Genomic DNA, 25,442 nt, shown 5'->3' on the forward strand with positions numbered 1-25,442 from the left:
ACCGTGTTTTAAATTCCTTCCTTCTCATTCTTCATTCAGGCCTCTCTTACTTTTCTCTACTGCTTCCTCCTTCCCTAACCTTATTTTATGATATGCTAAATCTTTTGAGTTATTTGTTCTTCAGGATGCTTTCCAGATGTTATAGGAAATAAATATCATGTTATAATATTTGTGATCATAGTTTCCATTTATCAAGTATGACCAAACTCATAAAGATATATGTGAACTATCTCCATTTTATAGATGATTCTACTATGTCTAAGAGAGAGTAACACTTAACACACAGGCCTATTTGTGGCACATCTGGAATATGAGCCCTGTTCTCATTATCAAACCCAGGTTGTTTTTTTTTTAATATATTAAATTCTGTTATTAAAATTCATAGTTGTGAATTGAATTGCTCTAGTCATGGACATGACTGTTAGTCCTTGATTCATCTTTTGAACCTCACTGTGTCTTGCAGCAAGGAGAATCACCTCATATGAGCAAGATAAGGGGACATTGTGGATGTATGCATTTTAACCCTTCCAGATGTCCATTAAAATACCAGTGGAATAAAAACTGTAAGAAAAAACACAGGAGTCACGGAAGGATTACATTTAAAGGAAGAGCAAATGAACAAAAGCCAACCAACCAAACACAGAACACTTGTACCAGCCAAATAAAACGATTTGGAAATTTGCCATTTTTCCATGCTCTCATGCATTTTATTAACAGAAGAGTTACCTATTTCGTAAATACGTGGGCTTTTTCTTATAGTGTTAAGTAAAGAGTTTTGTACTCTTAAATTGACAATCTCTAAACTTTTTGATCCCGCATTTATAGTAAGGAATTTTGGAGCATTTATCCCAGTATATGAATCTACAGCATATGAATTTTGGATCAAGTCCTCAGCTGTATTGATCTGCTAGTGATAGGAGCACTCTCACTGAGCATATATTAAATATTAGTAGCATACTTTATTCCCTGTTATTTTTACATATGAATAAATATAATGACAGTTCTGATATTTTCTTCCCACATCCTATTGACTTACCTTGTGCACCTTTATATTGTTTGTAAACTAATACTACCCTTAGGCTTAGGTAATCTGATTCCCCCCCCATCAATGAACATATCCCTGCCTGACCATTACCAATTACAGCAAAGCCTGTGCCACATCAAGGAAGTTGAGTAGCCATCCTCTAGGGGTCCTGATGTTTTTGGAGGGTACGATGTAGAGAAATGGTTTATGTGCAGGGACATTAACTTCTTCCTGGGGCTTCCTCATTTGCCTTCTACGGACCAGTTATTAAAGGCCTTTTCCTTTCTCTCTCAGTTTCTTAAGGCTACACAGAGACCACTGATTTGAAAAGTAATCCTCTGGTCTCCTAGTTTGTCTCAGGAATTTGTCATAAACGATGCAATGAATAAACACACTAAAGAAAAGCATGATTTTTTTTTTGTAGGTTCATATAGCAGACCATAAAAAGTATATATACTTGGCTGGCAGTAAAATCTATCAAAGTTTTTCAACAGCCTCATATTTTTTACATTCCTTCGCTGCCACAAGCAGCTGCCTCTACATATGTTCCTTGATTTTATGGGTGCATTACAACAACATCAAAGCTGCTGTAGCATTGCAGGCACATTTTTATGGGGAGCGGTTTCAACACCATGCCGTCCGGCTGGCCCACCCCATCCTTCTGTTGCTGGCATGGAATGGCAAAGGCATTTAATAAAGGGGATGAAGAGTAAGACAGAGAGTGGGTGGTCCAAAATGAATATGCTTTTTCTCCATGCAAAGGGGAGGGGCTGGAAGGTTACTTCCTTTATCAGCCCATCAGGGCAACTGACTTCCCTAGAGATGGCAGGAGGACAAATCTTCGGAGCATCTGCATTCCTGTGAGGAGATAGCCCATGAAGAAGCAATTTATAACCTCTGTAAAGACAGCGTGATATGTGTATGTGGCTAAATGAGGGTGCTTATGTTCCACTAGGGTGGTCAGAATAATTATATTATTATTATCATTATATGTAATATCTACATAATTATGTCATTAATATTGAACTTTTAGGCTGCATCTACAGGAGGGATACTGCATCTACAGGCCCATTTTTCTTTTTTTTTTCCTTTTTTTTCTATCTAGATAGCAAGTGAGCAGATGGTGTGTGGGCAGCTTTGTGTTCATGACCTTAAGGCCCCCACACACCATCCTCTCCCCTCAGACTCGCTTCTGCTTTCTGCACGGGGCACACACTTGAATGTATCTAGCCTGTGCCTCACAATAAAGAAGTGCCAGGAGCTGAGACCAAGGGAGGAAGGATGCAGGCATGTGTGTGAAAGAGATGGAGACTTCCCTCTTGGCTTAAAAGACAGAGGCTCTTGTTACCACCTCTTAGATTCTTTTCAAAGAAAGAGAACTCTCTTAAAAGAATTGAGGGAGACACTGATATTCTTGGGGAAGTTACACTTTTACACAAAAGTTTCTGGATCTGGGTTTCAGTCTGAACTGGTTCCAATAAGTGAAAGCCAATGTCCTCAAAGTGATCTCATGTTTCAATTAATTGGATGTTAATGAACCACTTTGAGCATTAACTAGACATTCACTGACGGATTTTGATTTTGAAGCAGTACACGTCTAGGCATATTTCCTTATTCAACTTGTGCTATTCCAGGCTCCATGCTAAGAGCTCCCTGGCAATTTGCTGACTTCTTGATGCTAATCAGTCTTGAATACCTTTGACAGGAAAGACACACAGCATTTGCTGGTGCTGAAAGGGACCTCAGAAATCAGCCATTGCACCCTTCTTTATCATACATCTTCTGCTGAGACAGAGAGACAGGGAGAAGTGATTTGTTCAGGGTACGTAGTAGAGTGGAGAACAGGTCAGAAGTGAAATCTTCTGATACTTTTTCCACTATATGTTTTCAGAGTTGCTTTTAAATTTGGGCTTGGAAGTCATAGTGTCTTTATCCTGCAGGTTGTCATTTCTAATTTGCCTTTCATGTGCTCAGACAATCCTTCTTGAAAGGATGTGTGTTTTGGGCATATTTTTCCAGGGGGCAGAGATGAATTGGCACTGAGCCCACTGTACTTCTTGAAAGGTGTGCCCTTGGATAGAATCTATGTGCTCTTTTTTTGCACCATCCAGAATGTTCGACAGTCTTTTCAGTGTTCCCCACACTTACCGTCTGGCTGCATCCCTGTGAATTTCTCGGCCAGCATTTTAAACTCAAAAACCACAAGTTACGACTCTTTTGGTCTCTTATTCAACATTAGTATGTAAAAAAAAAATCTGTATATTGTTTTGGCATAATTGTTATTTATTTTTTGTAAATTCTTTATGGGGGAATCTTCCGGATTATTTTTACGTTTCATAAATTCATGTTAGACATCATCTTATTCATAACACTCATCCCACTCACTATCATCTTGGTAAAAACCCCAAACCAGGAGATTATACTGATTTGCATCTTCTAATGAGAGTCCATGGAAGTGAAAAAAAAAGAAACTTTTTTTGAGTTTGTAAAAATAAGGATAACTCAAGGAGCAGGCTCTGTGATGTGCACTTCACAAATAATATTTCTAATCTTTACAGTAAATTCTCAGATTCGGTGTTCTTTGGCATTTGACAAATGAGGAAAGTGAGGCTCAGGACACCTGAGTTACTGGTGCAAAATCTCATAGAGCAGCAGTGGGACAGCCAGGATTCCAGCTCCTCCATCTGGCTTCAAAGTACATGTTCTTTTTACAACACCTTGTGGCCAGGCTGTACAGTAAGCACATTCGCATCATTTCTCTCATTGAAGTCTCACAATAACCCTCTGGAACAGGTATTTTAAGACCATTTTACAGATAAGGAAACTGAAGCTAAGAGAGGTTAGGTAATCTCTCTAGGGTCATTCAACAAAATAAGCAGCAGAACTGAGATTCAAATTCAAGTTGGTCTGCCTCTGGAGCCCATGTTCTTCCTGAATAACCATCTTCTTTTTAAGTAATTAATGTGTTCATGGACTCTATTTGATCATGCTGCCAACTCTCAATTATTTGTTTAGGAATTAAGCCATACCTATTATTATTATTTTTAATTTCAAAGGCATTCAGCTATTTAGATACTTTCAAGTTTTTTCTCTGATTTTCCTGAGTGGTGGGAAATCCATGAAGAACTGAGAAACGATACAGAGTTGTCTAGTCAGAAGAAAGGGCAACCAAGAGAAGATGTGACTGAGGTTTCCAATTTTTTTCCAGGGTTGCCATATGGAGAAAAGATTCACTTCTATTCTAGATGACTTAATAGATTAGAATTATGGCAAATGATGAATGTAAGCTACAGGGAAAATACTTTAGATGAAAATAAAGAAAAGCTTTCTAAAAGTCAGAGCTGTCTAAATATAGAATAAGCTGTCTTGTAATGTGGCAACGTTCAGGAGAAGCAGGGTGACCACTTGGCAAGGTTGCTGTAGCAGGGTTCTGATGACATTTAAGGTCCTTGAGATTGGAAGAGCGTCTGACATGGCTTTGCATTCCTGTGTATTCACCACTGGATGCTTGCCTGCTAATTCTGCAGAATCTGGTATGTGTTTCCTAACAACTTGGCACAAGTGGCTTAGAAAAATGGAGAGCCAGGCGGGGTGGATCTTTGTCTCTGTCTTCATCAAGCCTGGGTGTATCAGTCCACACACCAAAGGAATGAGATGTATTAATGCCAAGTATCATCAGTGGGCCTCTGTCAAAGTTCCAGACAGAGGGAGCAGGGGTACAATTTGCAGTGCTCCTTTTCGTTTGTGTTTTCCTGTGTTTTGGTGTCACGATAATCAGAAAAGAAGAAAAAAACACTCCCTCAGGGTTGTTTTGAAAGGGCACAGAGTAGCTAAAACCTTAAATTTTGAGTAAGGTTACCATTTGCAGCACTGATAATTTTCTTTTTTCTTTGAATGGCAATCACAACATTATTAGATAAAAGAATGATAATAACGATAAGATTATAATGATAATTTATTGGGAAGTCACTATATTTTAGGTATTATTCCTGCTATCTTATAGGTGAGTAAAATAAGGTATAAAAAGCTTATCTAACAAGCTCACACAGCTACAAAATAGTAGAACTAAGGTTCAGATCCAGGTCTATTTAATATCAGAGTGTGTGTTCTTATTTTTGTTGCTGATATTTCCGTCACCTATGATATTTCTTACTCTTTATACAATAGGAATTACTAATATTTCTGTTTTGCTGGATATATTTTTTTTGGATGAGATCCTGAAAGGAACCATAGTCATTCTCTTCTGGGCATGTTAGGCAACCCTATGGATTGTCCATCTATAAATAGGGCAGTAGGAAAGTACACTACCCTTGGTCTAGTTACATTGTTTTCTTCTCACCTTAATTTCTTTGTCTTTAAACAGAAAGGGTATCTTAGTTTGTGTTCCCTGACAACAGAGCCCTAGACAGGTACTTGGGTGGAAGCCATTTTTTCTCTTTTTCTTTTTTTAGGAGTTGAACTTACAAAGCAGATGTCAAGGAGCGAGGAAGGAAGAAAAGCCAATATAAGGGATTATTATCGAGGTCACACAGGCAGCAGGGTTCAGTTCTCATAAGCAGCATACCAGATGTGTCCCAAAATCATCCACTTGAAAGACGGGAGAATAGGGCACTTATTCATCCACTCCTGTCCCCTGTCTGTTGAGGGTTCCACGCAGGGACTCTCCTTGCATGATATTCAGTGAGCTGACCCCAGAGCAGAATGTGGAAAGGCAGGGTATATGCCTGAGGTGGAAAATTGACAGTTCTTTTTTTTTTTTTTAACATTTTTAAAAAAGATTTTATTTACTTATTTGCAGGGGGAGCTGCAGGCAGAGGGAGAGGGAGAAGCAGACCACCCCCCCCACCCCTGCAGAGCAGGGAACCCACCTCAGGGCTTGATCCCAGGACCCTGGGATCATGACCTGAGTCGAAGGTAGATGCTTAACTGACTGAGCTACCCAGGCACCCTGAAAATTGGCAGTTCAAAAGAAGCATAAACTTTCACAGAACTGTCCACCATAGTTGCAGCTAAAATCACTTGGTGGGTTTAGGAGATGTGATGTCTGCCACACAAAATTAGAATAGATCCTCTTTAAAATGTCTTTATAGGGGCGCTTGGGTGGCTCAGTCATTAAGCATCTGCCTTCGGCTCAGGTCTTGATCTCAGGGTCCTGGGATCAAGACCTGCATCCAGCTCCCTGCTCGGCGGGAAGCCTGCTTCTCCCTCTCCCACTCCCCTTGCTTGTGTTCCCTCTCTTGTTGTGTCTCTTTCTGTCAAATAAATAAAAAATCTAAAAAAAAAGTCTTTATAAATTCATACAATTTATATATCTTTAAAATTTATGAGAGAAAGAGATAGAGAGAGAGAGAGAGTGACTGAGTGCATGCATGTGCAAGGATTTGTGAAGGGCAGAGGGAGAGAGATAATTCTAATCAGGCTCCACACTCAGTGCAGAGCCCCATGCAGGGCTCTTTCTCAGGACCCTGAGATCATTACTTGAGCTGAAACCAAGAGTAAGATGCTTAACCAAGTGAACCAGCCAGGCACCCCCATACTATTTATAAATTCATACAATTTTTGATCTAGAGTTGTGAGCAAACACCTCATCAAACTGCATTTTCCAGTGGTGGAAGCTGTAGTCCAAAAAGAGAAATGATTTATTCAAGTCCCACCCGGAGTTAGTGGATGAACTGAACCTCAAGTTCACATCCCATGAACTCTGGCCGTTGTACTTCTTGGCGCAGTTCCTAGCTGATACTAATTAATGCCTAATTAATGACTGCTTCCTTGTTGTGGTCTTGAAGTTCTGAATACGGTTATCCCTGCTGGCTCTGTTGAAGTTATCCTTTTCAGAAGTTATCCCAACAGGATTGCCTTATCCATGTTGGCTAATTCCTCCTGAGACTCCAGGATGAGAGAGACCAGGATGACAATTAGGGAGAGGGATGCAGCTCCTTCCCAAAAACTGTGCATCTCTCATATTGCTCATCACTACCCCCTGTAATCCTCTGTCGCTGCCATTGCTGGTTGTATTTGCATACATCTATTGTGCACAGCAAAGGCTCCGGGAGTGATGAAGAGGGGTGCCAGGACATGAAATCCAATAAGGATACTGAGTTCCATCTTCTGAACTAAGGAGCATGGTAATTAAACCAGTATTTACAATGCAATAAAGGCAGAGCTAATTATTGGCAAATGAGATCGAGATGATGCTCTTTCCCAGTAAAACTAGACTGGGATCAGCCTTCACTATAAATCCTCCAACTGTCTCCTTTGTTAATTATGATCTTCATAATTCCCTTCTTGGCAATATTTCCCTAATTTGTTGCTACTCAATGGCAAAGAATTAATGGAAACTGAGGTAGAAGTGAAGGAGAGAGCTCAGGACAGCTGTTTGGGCCTCTGGATCACTAACATAGAAATAAAGACCTGGAGAACAGGGCTATTGGTAATAAGCTTAAGGCAAAATGAGGGCTTTCTTCCGAATAAGCAGAAAGTACATGATCCTTTGCTAAGGTGCATGGGGCTTTATATTTGATAACTGTTTCCAGACCACATGTAGGTATAGCATGTTAGCAGCTGTCTATCTTCATTGTTAAAAAATATATCCTGAGTTCGGGACCTTTTGGAATGGTGCTGTGAGTAATCAGTGCTATCTAAGCAGAATCGGAGTCACCATCCCTGTTCTGAGAATGCTTAAAGTACAAATTACTAACACATCCATTTTCTTGTGTCAGCAAACTTTTTCTATAAAGACCCAGATAGTAAATATTTTAGGCTTTGTAAGGCCACATACAAACTTTGTCATATTTTTCTCCTCTTTCTTCTCTTTATTCTTTTTAACCACTCTTTAAAGACATAAAAACTTTCCTAGCTTTCAGATCATACAAAAAACAGGACCTGGTTGAATGTGACCTGCAGGCCATACTGTGGTGACCCTATGATACATGCCATACTCTTATCCTCAGCCCAAAATTCCTATTGGTGCAGAACCAAATAATCAAGTAGTGATATCCTATCATCTATTCCTGTCCAGGATGAAATTTGGGGATGAAGTAAGATGCAGAATTAAGGGAGGGTGAGAGAGAGATAACTCTAGGACAATGGTGAACAGTATTATTTTTTGTACCAGGTTCCTTTCTAGGTTGACCCTTACTTTTTTTTTTTTAAGCTGTGTTTAAAATCAAGAAGTATGATATTTGTACCTTTGATTAAGAATTCTCATATTATTTCCCTCATTCATTCTCTTTATCCTCCCTACTTACTATTTATGGCTAAGTTTTTAGAAAATACCAAACTAATATTTATTTCAGTATCTGAGGCAATGCTGGTTTTCTGCAACACCTTTTGTGTGAAAGGAGCATGATGGTTTGAAGGATTGAGGGGCAAGGAAATAATCTGGAATCAGAGTTTAACCACAAGCTTGGGACCAAATGACAGTCCTCTGGCAGAACTTACCAAGAGAGGAATTGGTATCTTAATTTTTTGTGGGACAGTTCTTGAACCACCTTTTGATTTCTGATCCCTCCCCATAAAGGACAGACCTCCACTCCATGTAACCGTAGCAATACTTCTTATACACCCCACACATAAAGGAATCCCATCACCAGCACTACTTACTGCCCGGTGATAAGTGTTGGGCAGTATTTCCCGTGGTTGAGAACCAATGTGTTATCCGAGGTGCTGGAGATGCTATATGAAGGGGTGTCTCATAGGTCATTGAGAATATGGCTGCAGTGAGAAGACTTGGAAATGGTGGATACAAAGCTCTGTGCTAATGGTTATTCCCCTTCTTTAATACCATTCTCTTTATAGCTAGAAGCGAATATTCTTGCTGCAGTCCTTCCTCAGGAGAAGAGTAGCATCCATTTTCTTGTGTGTGTGTGCCCTGTCATCCATGCTGTCATATACTAGGTGAGCAAGGTTTGAAAAGTCACATCACGGGGGGCCTGTCCATAGCTTAGTCCAGTATAGTTCCAGTGGTGTACAGCTGGGAGGCCTGCCAGAACCAACGGGTGGCTTGAGACTGAGAAGTGTGGGTGAAGAGTGAGTAGATGACAATATGCTGATGTACATATTTTTGGTTTTATATTTCTAAAATGAGATTGCATTCTCAGAGCTGGGTGAGTCGCAGGTGGCTATTCTAGGGCATTTGAAATTCTCTTTGTGCTTTTGTGTCTCTTGTTCATCGGGAGCGAGCAATTGTGGCTGGGCAGTGAGTCTTTTATTCTCCATCAGTTATGGCTCAAGGCTAAGTGCTGTGAATAAGAGATGGCCCTTATGATTCAATGTCAACAATAGCTCCTTATTTGAAAGTGTTATAGCATGATGTGTGGAAAGAGCATGGGCTTTAGAGTTAGATAATTGTATATTTAAATCCCTTATCCACGACTTGCTAGTAGAGGAAGAAAAGTTACTCAGCTTCTCTTAATCTCAGAGATTATAATGCCTGCCTTGCAAGATACAGGAGAAGACAAATCACTGTAAGGGAAGTGTCCAGTGCAAGGCCCAGGCTATAATAATTCCCCAACTTTCCCCTGCTACTCATAACAGTAAGAATAAATCACATGACCTTGTGTGCAAGAGCATGGCCTATTGATTATTCACTATTGACTGCTGCTAATCTGTGATAAAGTGGGCGTTGTGGACAGACCCAGGAGTGCAACATGAGGGTCACTCTTGTTTTCAGGTTAGTATCCTTTTGCATGTGACTGTAAGCACAGAGCTGTGTGAGGTGGTGTGGCATAGTACGTGGGGGAAACCTATCTCTGTTCTAATCCTTGGTTTACCTGTTCCCAATTCTGGCTTTGGGGGACGTTTTCCCATCTTAAATAAAAACTTGCCTCCTTCTCTGTAAAATAAAGATATCTAAATTAATTAAATGTGACAACACATCAGCTGCAGCATCTAATTCATACTGTGTACTAGTTGCTCAGTATAAGTAGATTGTCTTTACCTTCCTTTTTAGGGTTTGTCCCTGGCAAGATTTGCAATAGACACATTTGTCTTTGACTTGATCTCCTTGCTTCTCTGCACTTTTTCTTTCAGTGTATTGAATTTTCTGGTCTCTGAGGCAGCTAGCAATAGTCCATTCACATTAAGGTGAGGATGATTTCTTACTTTGCTGTCTCTTTCCATTTGGCACACAGAGTGTGAGCCCTGTCTCCGTTACTATTAAAGAGGTATTATACAGTTTATGATCACCCAAACAGCGACAATATATCAGGGTCAAGTGTGAGAGGTACCTTTGGCCATTTTGAGCCAATATTGGGCCCCTGGATAGGTCAGCCCCACATTGGGGTTGGACTGGAGTCGACCACATGCATGAAGAGACAGTAATCCCAGGGCCATAGTGAGACAACACATCAACCTTCACTGAAGTTGGCATAAGACAGACCTGGAACAATAGACCAGAAGGAGGTAATGAAGCAAAGGTTGATAGGATCTATGAATTTTATCAGGCTTATCCTATTATTAGAATTATATTATTTTACAAGTCTGTAGTTTTTTACCTGAAACTCTTGGGGACAACTGTGTTGTTTTGGAATTTAAAAATGTTCAGATTTTAAAAAGGTGCTACAGTACTTGTAGTGCATATTACATAAAACCCTCAGTGAGGTCTGGGGCAGCACCCCATTATCAAACACACTATTACTTTCTCAGAGAGTAGATACATATTCACAATAATTAGAGTAAATAAAGATTAAAAATAGCCTTATGTCAGTCCAGGGCAGGTCTTTCCAGTAAACAAGATCAAGTCAGGCTATATTTTGACACCAAATGAATTAGGAAAATACTTCTGGTTTTCAGAAGTTTTTGTGTTTTGGCATTGCTAATAATGGATGGTGAACCTGAATTAGAAAGTAGACAGATAGAAAATTATGGTTAAATATGAGTCAAGATAACAAAATTTCTCATATTCTGTTATCCTTGTACCAGAATTCATCTGTCTGTCCAATAAACATTTATCGAGTCTATCACTATGGCACCTGGTGGATAAGACAGTGAAACAACACGGACAAAATCCCTGCTTCTGTGCCTGTTCTACCACAGGCTCAGGCACGTGAATGCTTCTCTTCCTCTTTCTCTTCCTTTCTCTTAGGCGAAGGAACTGATATCCTTCATCTGCTTGCACCCTTTCTGTGAGATTTCCGGGACTTATCCAGGAAGAAAAAGTAGTTCCTTCCTCTATGAGTCTGCAGTACTTGGTACATATCTTTATTTTATTTATTTATTTATTTTTAAAAAGATTTATTTATTTTTTTGCGAGAGTCAGAATGAGAGAGAGAGAGAGAGTACATGAGAGCGGGGAGGGTCAGAGGGAGAAGCAGACTCTTCGCTGAGCGGGGAGCCCGATGTGAGACTCGATCCCAGGACTCCGGGATCATGACCTGAGCCGAAGGCAGTTGTTTAACCAACTGAGCCACCCAGGCGCCCTTGGTACATATCTTTATTATAGCATGTAGCATAGCATGATATATTCCTTTCCCATATGACTTCCCAGTGAAAATGTGCGCACTTGAGAGAAGGGGGTTTTAGAGCCTGGATGCCTAATCCAGGGCCCTGCACTTAGTAAGTGCTCAGCAAATATTTGGTGTATAAACACCTGTTCCTCTGGATGATTGAAACACTTTCATATCTCAATTTTATTGAATTATATAGGGGGGAAAAAAAGAATGTAGCCACTCCTCCTTTTTTCTGTCTCTCTGATTGATTGGCTGTTTTTTCTTCTGAATTGTTAAGTTAGAACCAAATCAAAAAGCATGTTTTTATCACTCACCAACAGCAGTGAATCACCAATAGTGATGATAATTTTACCTCTTTCTCCTGTCTTAGTTCTACAACATTATTACCCTTTTACACTATCAGATATTAAAATCATATTAATAATCAGGAACTATATTAAACTGTCTAAAGTTAAATAATATAGTAGAACATTTGAAGGTTAGTGGCACCCTTTGGGTGTAAGTCACCAAGAACAAACTTAGCCCTTGTTTCTCTGGAGGTAAAACAGATTGTATTGTTTTCCAGGAGATTAATTATCCTTATGATATCTTGGAATATGCAATAAAATCAATGTCATTTGGCTGACTAGGCTTTTTAAGTTACAAATTAGAAGCTAAGATGATGGAATTACTCACCTGAGGCCGGGTGTAAGGATTGCTTACTTTGGAGGGAATGTCTTCTTGCTTTACACACTTCCCTGTTGTTTTCTTTGGTGTGGTTAGGAATAAGAGTCTGAGAAGGAGCTCAGATGCTGAGTCTGGAGGTCTCATCTGTATCTGACTGGCTGGGCATCTTTGAGCACTTAACCTGTATAGGACTTGATTTTTCTATTTATAGTGGAAGAGAAATGTCTTTCCTGTCTTTTCTTGCTGGATAATATTGTGAAATTAAAGGTGGTTATTTCCTGAGAATTTCTTTTCAGCTCTTGAATATGTCTATTCAGTTGTAGAGTGGAGTGAATTTGGGGTCTGCTCTGATGCTCATTGGTTATGCTGTATTAGGGGAGAGCCTTGATTTCTCCTTCCCCAGTTTAGTTGACATTAATAAAGGAATAACACTTTTTATCCTCTATTTTGAGGGACCAGAATCTGGAAGACGCAAGGAACGGATTGGATTCTCCCTTAGAGCCTCAAAAGGGAAGGTGGCCCTGCTGACACCTTGATTTCAGTTCAGTGAACTGATTTCCAACTTCTGGCTTCCTGAATTGTGAGAAAATAAATTTATGCTGTTTTAAGGCACCAAGTTTGTAGTAATTTGTTACAAAAGCCGTAAGAAACTAACCTACACTAGTGTTGTTTTCTGTGAGTCAACTGCTTGCAAATTCTCGAGTCCATCCTGCTCACGCGTGCCTCTCTGCTCTCACATACATATGCAGTTCTCCCTGGAGGGCTGCTTCCTCCAAACTTGTTCATTGGTGTAACTTCTGTCTTCCTTAACAATTCAGCTGAGATACTGCTGTCTCGGTGAAATATTCACTGAATTTTGATTTGGCTTAGGTACCCCTCCTTTGTCTTCCAAGGCCACCCGTATTTCTCTGTTAGACACCTCGTCATACTCTACTGTAATTATGATAGTTGACCTTTTCAATCATCCCCATTGAAAGCCCTTGAAGGCAGGAGCTATGTTCTCTACAGTTCTAAAATCTAGCATTAGGCCTGGAACATATTAAAAACACAGTAAATATTAGCTGAATGAAAGAATATAAGAATAAATGAGACTGTGTATAGAGTGAAGGAAGTAACTCATATTGAATTTTTCGCTACTTGTAAATTGCTTCAGGAAAAAAAGATTTGCTAGAATCATGTATACTGTGAAGTTGAGGGATTTTTTTGAGATTGTAATCATCTCTGCTTAACCAAATCTTTCATTCACATGGATTATGAGAGATGACTGAGAAAGAGGTTGCTCCAAGGTTTGATTCACTCTTCAGTGTATTATTCCATTTACCAAACATACAGTGTACATTTAATGTGTGAAAGGCACTGCTGGCCAAAAAAAAAAAAAAAAAAAAAAAGAATGAAAAAATGATTCTTATCATCCAGTTTATATGGTAAGGAAATACAGTCTCTTTTTAGGTAACTATGATAAAATGCTATATGTTACAAGTGATGTAGCAGTTCATTAAAAAGGAGAATTCATTGTAGTAAGAGATCAGGGAAACTTTTTGTAAAGGAAATAGTTTTATAGCTGGGTTTTGAAGAATGGACTAATAGAGAGGCAGAAACCAACTAGTAGACCAAACACATGTGTAAGGGCATGCAAATGAATAATGCCAAACATTTTCAGGAAATGGCAAGTAGCACAGTCTTCTGGATTGTATAATTCAGAATAGGAGACTGGGGACAATTTGGAAAGATGGCTCAGGTTAGATTATGGGAGACACTCAGTGTTAAATGAAAGGATTTTGGATTTTACTCTATAAGATTATAGGACTTCCCAGAAACCTCTGGTGAAAGAAGCAACATTAGCAGAACCATGTTTTAAGGGCCTTTGATCTATTAGAAGGGGCAAAAATATGTGTCAGAGTGGCAGAGGTGGGAGGCGAGGAGGTCTCTAAAGTGATCTTTACAGAGAAGTATAGATAAAAGGATAAATGAACAAAGAAGATAGGGGATGAGGGAAAGGACTGGAAAGAAGTTATAGGATTTGGTGCTTTGACAGTGAGCATGAAGGAGATGCTGAGGCAAAGATAAACCTGGTATTTAGATTCTGCGAGATTGGTGATTATTCAAATCCTGAGGAGAAATAAGGAAACAAAAGATAAAGATGACTATAAAAGATAATGATTGTATACAAGATTGATAAAAGATCAGTGAAAACCAATAAAATTCAATGCAGTAGACCAGAAGTGACAATTCGAGCCACAGTTTCAGAATCATGTATTGATCAGTCCTCTCATGCTACTTTCCAGAGGATACCTGACTGAACGCTGTATTGGCAGCAGAAGAATAGCACTGTATCCTAATACTCACTTCTCTTGACTGGGAAGCCTAAAAAGCAGGCTTAGTGTCTTGCCAGCTTTGTTGTAAAGAAGCATTGGTTGTGGCCATTCTACTAACCACTGTTAGTGGCTCCTTCACTGGGGAATAGCACAATTTTATTTATTTATTTATTTTTAAAAATTTTGTATTGTTATGTTAATCACCATACATTACATCATTAGTTTTTGATGTAGTGCTCCATGATTCATTGTTTGTGCATAACACCCAGTGCTCCACGCAGATTGTGCCCTCTTTAATACCCATCACCAGGCTAACCCATCCCCCCACCCGAATAACACAATTTTAAAGGCCAGGATGGATCCTTTGCAAATGCAGAACATCCTCACCATTTATTCATCTTGGGTTTGCCATGGAAATCCTCTTTTGTCTCAGCCTGGTCCCCTTTGGTCCATGAAGTTTTAGATCTTCATTCTTGATGTTAATTGGAGCAACTCCCCAAATCTTCCCTGCTCACACTTAGTTAACTGCCTGTGCTCTATTGGACTTAACGTTATCGTATGGATCCTGGAGTGCTCTTGTACCAGGGTTGGGTTTTTGCAGTTCCGTTGTTTCTTTTCTTGCATTCATCTCTGACTATAGTCTCTTTTTGAATGATTCTTCTATATTCAGTATCCAGCCTCCAACTGTATTGTGACAATCAGCAGAGAAACAAAAGCTAAAAGCACAAGGTGACTAAATTGCTTAAGAAGGGAGAGTCAATACATTTATTTTGCATGCTAGCTCTAGTAAAATGGAAGTGGCAGTTTGGAGCATGGGGTTGAGAAGCATTTTTGTAGTCAATGGAAAAGAGTACCATAATTGATTAACCATGTGTTCCTTGTGAGCATGAAGACAGTTTCTCTGGAGAGCTCTAATTCAACAGGGGTCCATCCTTAAAGAGGAAATCAGGCTAGAGTATGGTAAGTCTAATATAGATTATTCATTTAATAATATAAATGGTTATACCTGCTACTAGTTTGGACAACACCAGAAGATTAGCATTTACTGTCTAAGAAGCAGCTACATTAAGGGATCAAAGTTCTCTTTCAGATCCCTCGAAGCTAAGGTGATACCATGTTGTGGAGAAATAGAATTTATTGAGCCAGAGTGGACCCTGGTTCTGCAAAGTACTTTTGGCTATTATGGACAATAGCCAAAATTGTGTTATCCCCCAACAAACATTGGTGATAAAGTTCAGAGGTGTTGATTAGATGAAATAGGACAGATGGCAGACTTCCTGTCCCTCCATGTAATGCATTCCAAAAGACTTATATGCCACTTGGATTTCCCAGTAAAGTTTGCCAGTTTCTGTTACTCATTCATATTGTTTCCATGTGACCTGCAACAGCTGTTCTTTCACCAATTACACCATTTCTTCCTGATAAATTAAAAACAGTTCTAATTAAATGGTATAATGAAACCATCAATCTATGTTACTGAGACAGAACTGTAATGTAATTACTTATCGATACCACAAACCAGATCTCTGTTAGGATGAGTGTAGGTTGGGTGGCTGGCGCTACGATTCACACAAGGCACGTGGTCATTGTTGGAGATACATAAGCGATTCATCTGGTTGTTTTCCCAAAGGACATTTGTTAGGTTCATATGGTCCATGGGAGCAGTATAATATCACTTTTAAATATAATACAGCAGGTGTCAATCCTACCAGTGAAACCTACAGGGCGAGAACATGTTATTTTCCTTGGATAGTATTAGTAATAAATAACTTTCAGGGAAAGAACAATTGATTTGAGGGATAAATAGAAATTATGGAAGTATAATGAGAACTTCTAGTTTGGATACCATTTTTTCCCCCCAAGGAAACTACATTAGTGAGAGCTGTTTGATAACTGGAATTATCTCCATTTATTTATTTTGTGCATTTTATCTTTGCTACCCACCGTACATGGAAAGTAGTCAGTAATTGCTCACAGAATGTATGCCTTTAGGATTTGGAATAATTGTATTAGGCAGTCCTGTTTTGTCTTCCATAGGACTGTATTAAAGTAAATCACTAGTAATAGAAACGATGCCTGTAAACACTCCTTCGTTTTAATAGGTCAAAAATAGAGGCACCAAAAGTATAAACATGAAAAAAAGAAGTGAAAAAACTATTCACCAATGAAGATCGGGTCATCATGTTGCCTGGACTATGTAGCAAATGCCTAGTGTTTTAAATATCTGCTGTTTTTTCCTCCTTAGAATCTCAGTAACAGTGTTAACATGTCAACATGAATGAGATTATTTTTTTATGTATACATGTAATACCATATGATTATTTATTTGTTCAGTAATTATAAAAGTGTTTTGCACTGCAAACAACATCTAGTTTAATCAGAAGAGGAATTTTTTTTTTAAGATTTTATTTATTTGACAGAGAGAGACACAGCAAGAAAGGGAACACAAGCAGGGTGAGTGGGAGAGGGAGAAGCAGGCTCTGCACAGAGCAGAGAGCCTGATGAGGGGCTTGATCCCAGGACCCTGGGATCATGACCTGACCTGAAGGCAGATGCTTAACGACTGAGCCACCCTGGCGCCCCAGAAGAGGAATTTCTAAAAGGTTACTGGTAACTTCAGACTTTCCAGGAGGGCATGAGAACTAGATTTCTGAATCTCCTGTCCAGGGACAATTCTTAGTCCCACTAAAGGACCTTCAGCAGAGAAAAATGTCACCCTATCACCACTGAACCTACGATGCTCTATGATTGGATGCCAGGAGCTCCTCCACTGCTACCTGCAAAGAACCAGGTGTCTGTGTCACCACAATTACCAGAATATCAATTCCTACATCCTTGGAAGTGTCTGTCTGTCACATCCTTCAGAACCCAGGTGTGCTCAGGTACGTGTGAGTGGCAGAATCCATGTCACATATCTGTATCCCAGTAGCAGAGATGTCTGGTAATTCAAGTTGTCTAGCTCTACCTTGGAATGGCAAGATTCCTAAAAGTAGAAAATGACCAAAATATAAGTAAACACCAAATATAAGGTGTGCAAGGCATGTTGTAGATACATAAATGATGCATGTTCACTGCACAGAGGCAGTCCAGATGGATGATTTGTACACACTATTAGAGGCTGATGGGCTGTTGAAATGTTTGAACTATTTTCAAATAAAAGTGAACATTCACTAATTTATAAATCATAGCCTCATCAAGCTGTTTATAGTCCTCCCAGATGAGTACAAGTGTGGATTTTTATTGTAATGAATGTGGGACAAAATGACCAAATCAATAAGAAATTTCTGATATTGCATGGTATAAGAGACACACGTAGACATTGTCTGACTTTTAGTGACACTTTCTTTGTGAAGGAATTTATAAACTCTGAAGAAAAATAGCTGAATATATGATATTGGTTTGGAAGGGATTAATTTATTAAGGAGTTTGAAGAGAACTTTATCTGTATGACTTAGAAGGACTTCCAAGGGCAAGGCCAAGATGACCAGTTGTTGATCTTGGATATATTTCATAGAGGGAAGAGTTCAATTTCTAATAGTGAGATCTACTGAAGAAAACAAAGATTTATCCCTAGAGATGTTTCAGGTTGTACAATGAAGTCTACAGAAGAATATGTTACAGGAAAGAATGTCTTTGTTGCAAGTTTCTCTATTTGAAAGAGATTCAAAGTTCAGTTCTATAGGATTGGAGGCAAAGAGATCAGCAAAATCAGAGTACTTTATTCTAATTTATGCTAATTTCTTCCACCTAACCTCAACATTATGCTAATTTTCTTCCACATAACCTCATAGACATTTTTCCTATTTCCTGGGAAAGTTTGAAATATTAAACAATTTTTTTTACCCCTTCTGATAATTCCATTCTTTTGAACTTTCTTCTTATTCAAACAGCTAGGGCATCCTGGGCCATTGCCTCAGAAGAAGGATGTAGCAATCCAGAAAGAAAAAAAAATAGCCTGCCAATCTCTTCTTGGCATTGGTTTACAGCCTGAAGTACTTAAGAGAATTGAGAAGGCTCCAAGCCCAGAAAAAATATTTGGAGAAACATAATGAGACCGAAGAAGAGTGTACCACCTCCCCTGCTGACTCTGCACATGCCACAGCCCCATCCCTTCTATCACAGTGACCATCTTTTCTAGAGTAGAAACTTTTCTAGAATAGAAACTAAACTGAACTCTAGGAAGCAGCAGTATGCCCAGAAATGGCTGCTTGTTGAATCAAACCCAATGAAGTCTTTCCAAAGCCTCAGAGAGTATCTCAGAGTGAATTAGAAGCTGAATCATTCCTCTAACACCAAGCATTGCACTAAAGCAGCGAAGACTGTACCTGTAAGGTTCATGTAAATGGAAGTGTGGCATATCTCTGTAATTTACTTGTGTGGACCTATGACCAAAGACAAAGCAGGATGATGGATTTACCAATAAATGCCTGCATGGAGAAATGGCATCAAGGAACAGAATCCCCACTTGGACTCCTACAGCCTATATAAACCCTATCTGGAACTTGGAAGCTTCCCCAGAGAGAAAAAAGAAGAAACATCAAGCTGGCTGAGGATTTCAGGATATATCCAGATTTGAAAGATTAATTATATTGATGTAGAAAAAAATAGGTTTCTTTTGTATGCCTGGACTATGGACTGGGATACCACCTACACAGAGAAATGGGAGAAAGAGTTTTGTTGCTTGTTTTTTTATTAGAATGAATTAAAATGCAATTATTTTGTTGAACACAAATGTATTTACCTGCCATTTATAGAATTAAGGATTCTACTTGGATAATAGCATATACTTGTTCTTTACTCTTATATTTTACTGGGGGATATGTGATTTTGTAATATTTATATGAATGGCAGCATACTCAAAGTGTTTTTTTTTAAACAAGGTAATTATATTAGAAAAATTCCCCAAACTTTTACATAGTTTTTTTTCCCAGCTTTTCTGAGGTATAATTGACAGAGAAGTGTTCTTTATAACTAACTACTCATTGACTAACATTTTAGGATCTCTTATTTGTCTAGCACCATTACTGGCCTCTTGTTTTATATTTTATTTGAATAATATTATTATACCTGGACATAATAATTTCTTTTTGAATGTGAAGAGGGCAAAATAATAAACACTGTCACATTTTCCAGTGGAAAAACGTAGACTTTGAAGATATCAATGATACCAATATCAAACTATTTATGTATTTTAGAGCTAGGTTTGAATGAAACCAATGTACAAGGTACAGCATGTTTCTCATTTCTCACTAATTTTGACTATTCTTAATCCAGGGGAGGCTACTAGACTTAAAAAGATACTTCTTTTTTCACATGGTGTCTTTTTATCCCAGCTCAGGAGTCTTTCCAGGACTCACTCATAATTCTGTCTCTTGTTCTTTGGAAATTTAAGGTTTTACATAATTTTTCTCTCTTCTTCCTCTCTTTCTCTTCCCCTTTTAGGTGTTTTTTTTTTTTTGTTTCAATTTTGCTGCCACAAAAACAAACAAACAGGAAACTCTAATTTCCTTTTTATAACTTGCTGCGGAGAAAGACATTTTTCATTTGAAAATTCCCTACTCTTTATCATCCTACCTTTCTCTTATGTCCTAATTAAGCAAGAACTGTGATAAAATAAATTCCATGATGTCACTGACTGCACAAAATACTGAGATCTGGGAAAATGGAGCAGTTTTCCATCTTTCCATAGAAGTAACTTGGTCTAATCTTCCTACTACTCTTAATTTTATCAGTAGCTTTTATAGATATCAGTTGAGTTAATGAATGAGGTTAAATGTATGAATTAATGATTGAGTTTCCAGGAAGAACTAATTTCTCCACTGCAGTTTGAGCTACAACTCCTTATCTACTTTTACAAGTTGCCTCTAATGCAATCTCCTTTAACAAATGAAAAAATGCTTTATGTTTCCCTCCAGGTTTACCCTGCTTTTAAAAAATACACTTAAACACTTTTTTCATGTTTCTAATATTTATGGAAGACCCAGTATCTATAAGCTACTGTGTTATGTCATGTCTGAGATACAAGGGTAAACAAGATCACTTCCCTCAAGGAGTCTGCATTCTTGTAGAAAAGATAAGACTTACACATATTTAATGATCATAAAAGTGGCAAATGATAAATTCCACAGGAGAGGTGCAGATAAATTGCTATGGGTGTGACAGGCGATGGAAATTACAGAACATAACAAGGTTTCAAAAATAGATATAAAGTGTTCCCTTCAAAATGTAAATACTGTAAAACAGTATGTATATTTGTTCAGTATACCTCTTGAATATATCTGACTACATTATTAGTATTTTGGGCTCTAGTTTTCAAAGATAGCCTGCTGCTTTCTTTGATACAAAGTTTGTTTTTTCATTTGGGAAAGGCTCTATATTTGCCTATGGCAAATGATGCCTGGAGATACTGCACTCTGCCTGGGGGTGGAGGTACCATTTTGATGTGCTGGGGGGTCTGATCCCCACCAGGACACAGAATGCAGGAATAAAGGGGGGTGTTTTATGTGTCGGGTATTCATTAAGCTTGATGAGGACAGATGGGGAAATAACTTTTTATTGTATTGAACCACAAATCTCTTTTCCAAGTGCAACCACCTCATGAGGGAACTTTTACAATCTCGTTGTAAGATTTTCTTTCCTGATGTTCACCAAAATTTTAATTTCTATTTGCTTGTTGAATTGGAGGAATTTGAACAACTTTTGGCATTTAGAAATCAATGACACAGAAGGGTATTTGAAACATACAGAAAGAAAGGTCTTTCTAGAGTGAGATAGACCGGATGATTTGTTGTAATAAGCCATGTGTTCTTGGCTGGCCTAAGTCCGAGTATGCTGACTCATTTGGGTTTATATTGGAAAGGAATTTCTTCTCAAGCAAAAGAGACAAAGAAGGGGGAGGCACTGGGACTAAAACTAAAGTTTGGTTTGTAGGATTTGTGCTTATAGTAGTTAAGATGATTTCTATTGCCCAGAAACAAAACTTTGCTCACATCAGCTAAATTAAGAACAGGAATTTATTTGCTTATGTAATTGTGGAGGCCAGAGTTCCAACTTGCTCAGATATTGATCCAGGCGCTCAGAAATTACCATCAGTTCTTGGGATTTTCACCATCTCTCATCGTAACTGCCCTTGTGTTAGTTTCGTTCCTTGCTGCTCAGTATGGTGGCCTCAGGTCTAACAGTGAAGAGGGAACTTTTCAACTAGTCCTGAGATGCACTCTGATTGGACTATGGTGGGTCATATGTCCCCTGTTTCTGAACCAATCACAGTGGCAAGGAATTCCTTTTGCTGATTGGCTGCGACTGGCTCCCCATCTGGAAACAGGAGTGATGCCTTACCTGAAGTTCACAGACTAAGGATGGAGAAAGGTTAGTGAGTGGTCCAAAAAATAAATGTTCACTATAGTCTTCTAAAAGCCTTACTACTTTTTATTCTGGATCAGATGCTTGCAGTAGCAAAGAGGTCTAAGGACCTATATACACAAGAGATACGAAGAACTACAAAAACATGCAACCCTTGAGTATATAGATATGTTTGTATGTGTATTTATAGGTATACAAAGAAGGAAGAGAGAAATATGCATAGAGAAATATGCATACATATTTGATAGGAAATTTCTGAACAAATATATAAGTATATTAAAAGGTATATATATTTCCCCTAAATGACGCAAATAATAGTTTAGTAATACTAAATAGTAACTGACTACTAAGTAGTTTAGTAATACTAAATGCTAAATAGTGATACCAAACTATACACAGATCTTCCTTGAACGTGACAGTGGGGTTATATCTCAATAAACTCATCATAAGTTGAAAATCCATTTAATACACCCAATCTACCAGACACCATAGCTTAGCCTAGCCTACTTTACACGTGCTCAGGGTATTTGTATTAGCCTACAGTCAAGCGGAATCATCTAACACAAAGCCTCTTTTATCATAAAACGTTGACTATCTCATGTAATATATTAAACACTGTACTGAAAGTGAAAAACAGAATGGTTGGTTCAGTACAGAATGGTTGTAAGTGCATTGGTTGTTTACCCTCATGATCGAGTGGCTGACAGGGAGCTGCCAGTTGCTGCCAATGCCCAACATCACGGGAGGGGAGCCTAACACTGCTGGTCCAGGAAAAGATCAAAATTCAAAATTTGAAGTATGCTTTCTGCTGACTGCATATTGCTTCAAAACCATTATGAAGGTGAAAAATCATAAGTTGAACCATTGTAAGTCAGGGATCATCTGTGTGTGTGTGTGTATGTGTGTGTGCATATGCATACATATATGAAAACGTTGTCATTCACATGTAATTTTAATTTTGTCTTTTTCATTTTATCTGAATTTTTGAGTTTCTGTAATCATGTAACTAAAATAGTATTTTAGAACTTTTAAACCAAATAACAGTTTACTAAACTATTATTTGAAGTAAATCATTCTTTTCTCAGTTGATCCACATGTATAAAACCAATCTAAACCTGATAATGAGTCTTGATCCCACGGGGAGGTGCTGAATTGCAGATAAGCCATGTTACATTATAGTCATCCTCTCTGAACTCTCCTGGCCACCCTATTAGTAGGGAGGAAAATGATCTCCCCTTTTTTCCTCTATGAGTTCCTTCCAGTAACTAGTGTTACTTTTTGGGCTTTACTATGTATCTATATGTTTTTTCTGTCCTTTAATAAATAGCAATAACAAAACCAAAAATGATGTAATAACAATTAGAATAGTAGCACAGGAGCTACTATTTATTGAGCAGGCTCTATATTTTAGGTACAGAACCGAGTGCTTTGTAGGTTTATCTAATTTGATCCATTCAACAACTCTAGCATTCATTTACTACTTAATCAAGAGATGTTTACTGAGCAAATACCACCTTGTAACAAATGACCTACAAGGCGGATATTTTATTACAAAGCCAGAGTGGTCAAAAGGCGAAGTCACTAAGTAATGGAGGGTGTTGCATTCCAAGAACGAGATGGGTTCAGGTGCTAACGATGGTGGAGACCCACACCCAACTGCTGGTAGCCTCTTAGAGGTGGGTAGCTGGAACTCTGATTGAGGAGAGTGGGTGTTCATGTTTGGGGCCAAAAACGTAGTTCCATGCTGGACTTTGTCTGTAAGGGACATAAAGAGGGATTGGTATTTGCTTCTGAGAGCAAGGTCATGCTGTCTTTTAGCTAAAGCTTTATCTGAGTTCTGGGCCTTCTTGTAACTTAGGTTTCTCTCTATGTATCTTGTAGGTTATGATACTTATGTAATATTTAAGAGTGAGAGCCCTGGAGTTTAAGAGACAGTAGTTCAAAATGCGGAACTGCCACTCACTATCCAAGTGACCTTGGTGAAACATTCTAACCCTTCCAAGGTCATTTTCCTCAATTGTAAAATTGGCTTAGTATAATTATTAATAGCATTTGTAAAATGACTAGCAGAGATAGATAGAACCGATACAAGTCGGTGGTAAAATGCCCAGGTTGGAGTCTGATTGCTTGGTTCAAACCCTGGATCCACCTCTTACTAACTGTGTGACCTTGGACAACCTACTTAAATTTTCACTGGCTCAGTTTCCTCATCAGTAAAATGAGGATAATAAAATGAACAGTTTCTTTCTGAAAGTATTATTGTGGGAATTACCTGAGAACATGAAGTGCTTAGGATGGGCCTGGACTCACTATATTCATGTTTATTCTTAATATGTTAGCACTTTTTTGTAGGCTAGTTGAGAGGACTCAAAGAGTAACTGTTGATTAAAAAGCACTTAGCATAATGCTTCTAGACACTGAGTGCTGTGTTTTATATTGAGGTTAAGGAACCATACTATTAAACAGGTTGACACAAACATCGCAGGCTAACAAGCACACTCCAGGATTCACCCTCATTTCTGTTTTCAAATTAGGGATTTGATAGTTCTTTTAAGATAGTATTGTTTCAATGAAAAGATCCTGCCTAAACACTTTCTTTAGTAACTTCCTTAAATTTGGCAGTTTGTCCCAGGGCAGCCCAATCTTCCTATGGAGTATTTGTTTCTGCCACCTTGCCATTCTTTCTCAGTATTTATCGCTGGTTATTCTTCTCCATCTTCTTCTATTTTGTGGGATAAAAATTGCATGACTTAGGAAATGATAGTCATCAGAATCCCCACCTCTGGAGGAGAGGAAAGCTCTTTCAAAAGAGGCAGTTCGAAGGCAGTTTGCATGGTGGTTATAAGTAAGCACTTAAATACCAGACTGCCTTGGCTCAGTGTCCCCTCTCCCATTTCATAGCCTTGTGACTTTGTATAGCTTCCTAAACTTCATGCCTCAGTTTCTCATTTGTAAAATGGAGGCAGTAATTAAAATACCTTTCCTGTGGAGTTGTTCTGAGAATTGTATGGGTTAATATACCTAAAGAACTTAGAATAGAGCTTGGCACTTAATAAACACTGCATATGTTAAGTTTCTTCACGTGTTAAATGAAACAGGTTCTGCTTCTTCTTGATATATAAGGGGATCCTCTGGGAACCTTGACTACTTGGGGGAGAGCTCTCTGATGATAATTATTTCATTATAGAAAATAGTGAGCTGGGATTGTGATGGTATTTGCATATATGCCAAACATCATCATAACAACAGTAACAAGATGATGATGATGATGATGATGATGATAATGGTGGATTTCTCAATGTAACAATGTCCCTTCAAATTCTTTTGAACATAGGACTCAGGTGAGCAAATGGAATACCAGCTCACTCAGGATCAGTTGAGTCAGATAATTGAATACACAAAAAAGTGAGTTATGAGTTGAAAGCCTTGCATGCCCATCTGGCATTGCATCCACAGAGCTGTGCAGTTCTATCTTTGCCCCCTCTGGTCTCACCTTCTTCAGTTGTAATTCCTCTTCCTTCTCTGCCTCTTGGCAGATGGTAAAAATCAATAGGAAATAATAGGTGGGAAATGAAAAAAAAAATAGGTGGGAAATGGTTGTGTTCCTTGGAGGGATTTCTGAGATAA

At 38.6% G+C, this 25,442-nt stretch overlaps 1 long non-coding RNA gene across 1 annotated transcript in view; it reads left to right on the forward strand.

Moving 5' to 3' along the window:
- Positions 1-628, forward strand: part of LOC112829697 (uncharacterized) — a 116,631-nt gene extending 116,003 nt beyond the window's left edge. Inside the window, exon 6 of the long non-coding RNA XR_003209742.2 lies at positions 464-628. This is a non-coding gene — a long non-coding RNA (uncharacterized lncRNA). The remainder of the gene's footprint in view (positions 1-463) is intronic.
- Positions 629-25,442: the final 24,814 nt, after the last annotated feature.

This window comes from Callorhinus ursinus, unplaced genomic scaffold, assembly GCF_003265705.2.
Source record: "Callorhinus ursinus isolate GAN/ISIS: 27379988/994484 unplaced genomic scaffold, GSC_fseal_2.0 scaffold21, whole genome shotgun sequence".
Classification (NCBI taxonomy): domain Eukaryota; kingdom Metazoa; phylum Chordata; class Mammalia; order Carnivora; family Otariidae; genus Callorhinus; species Callorhinus ursinus.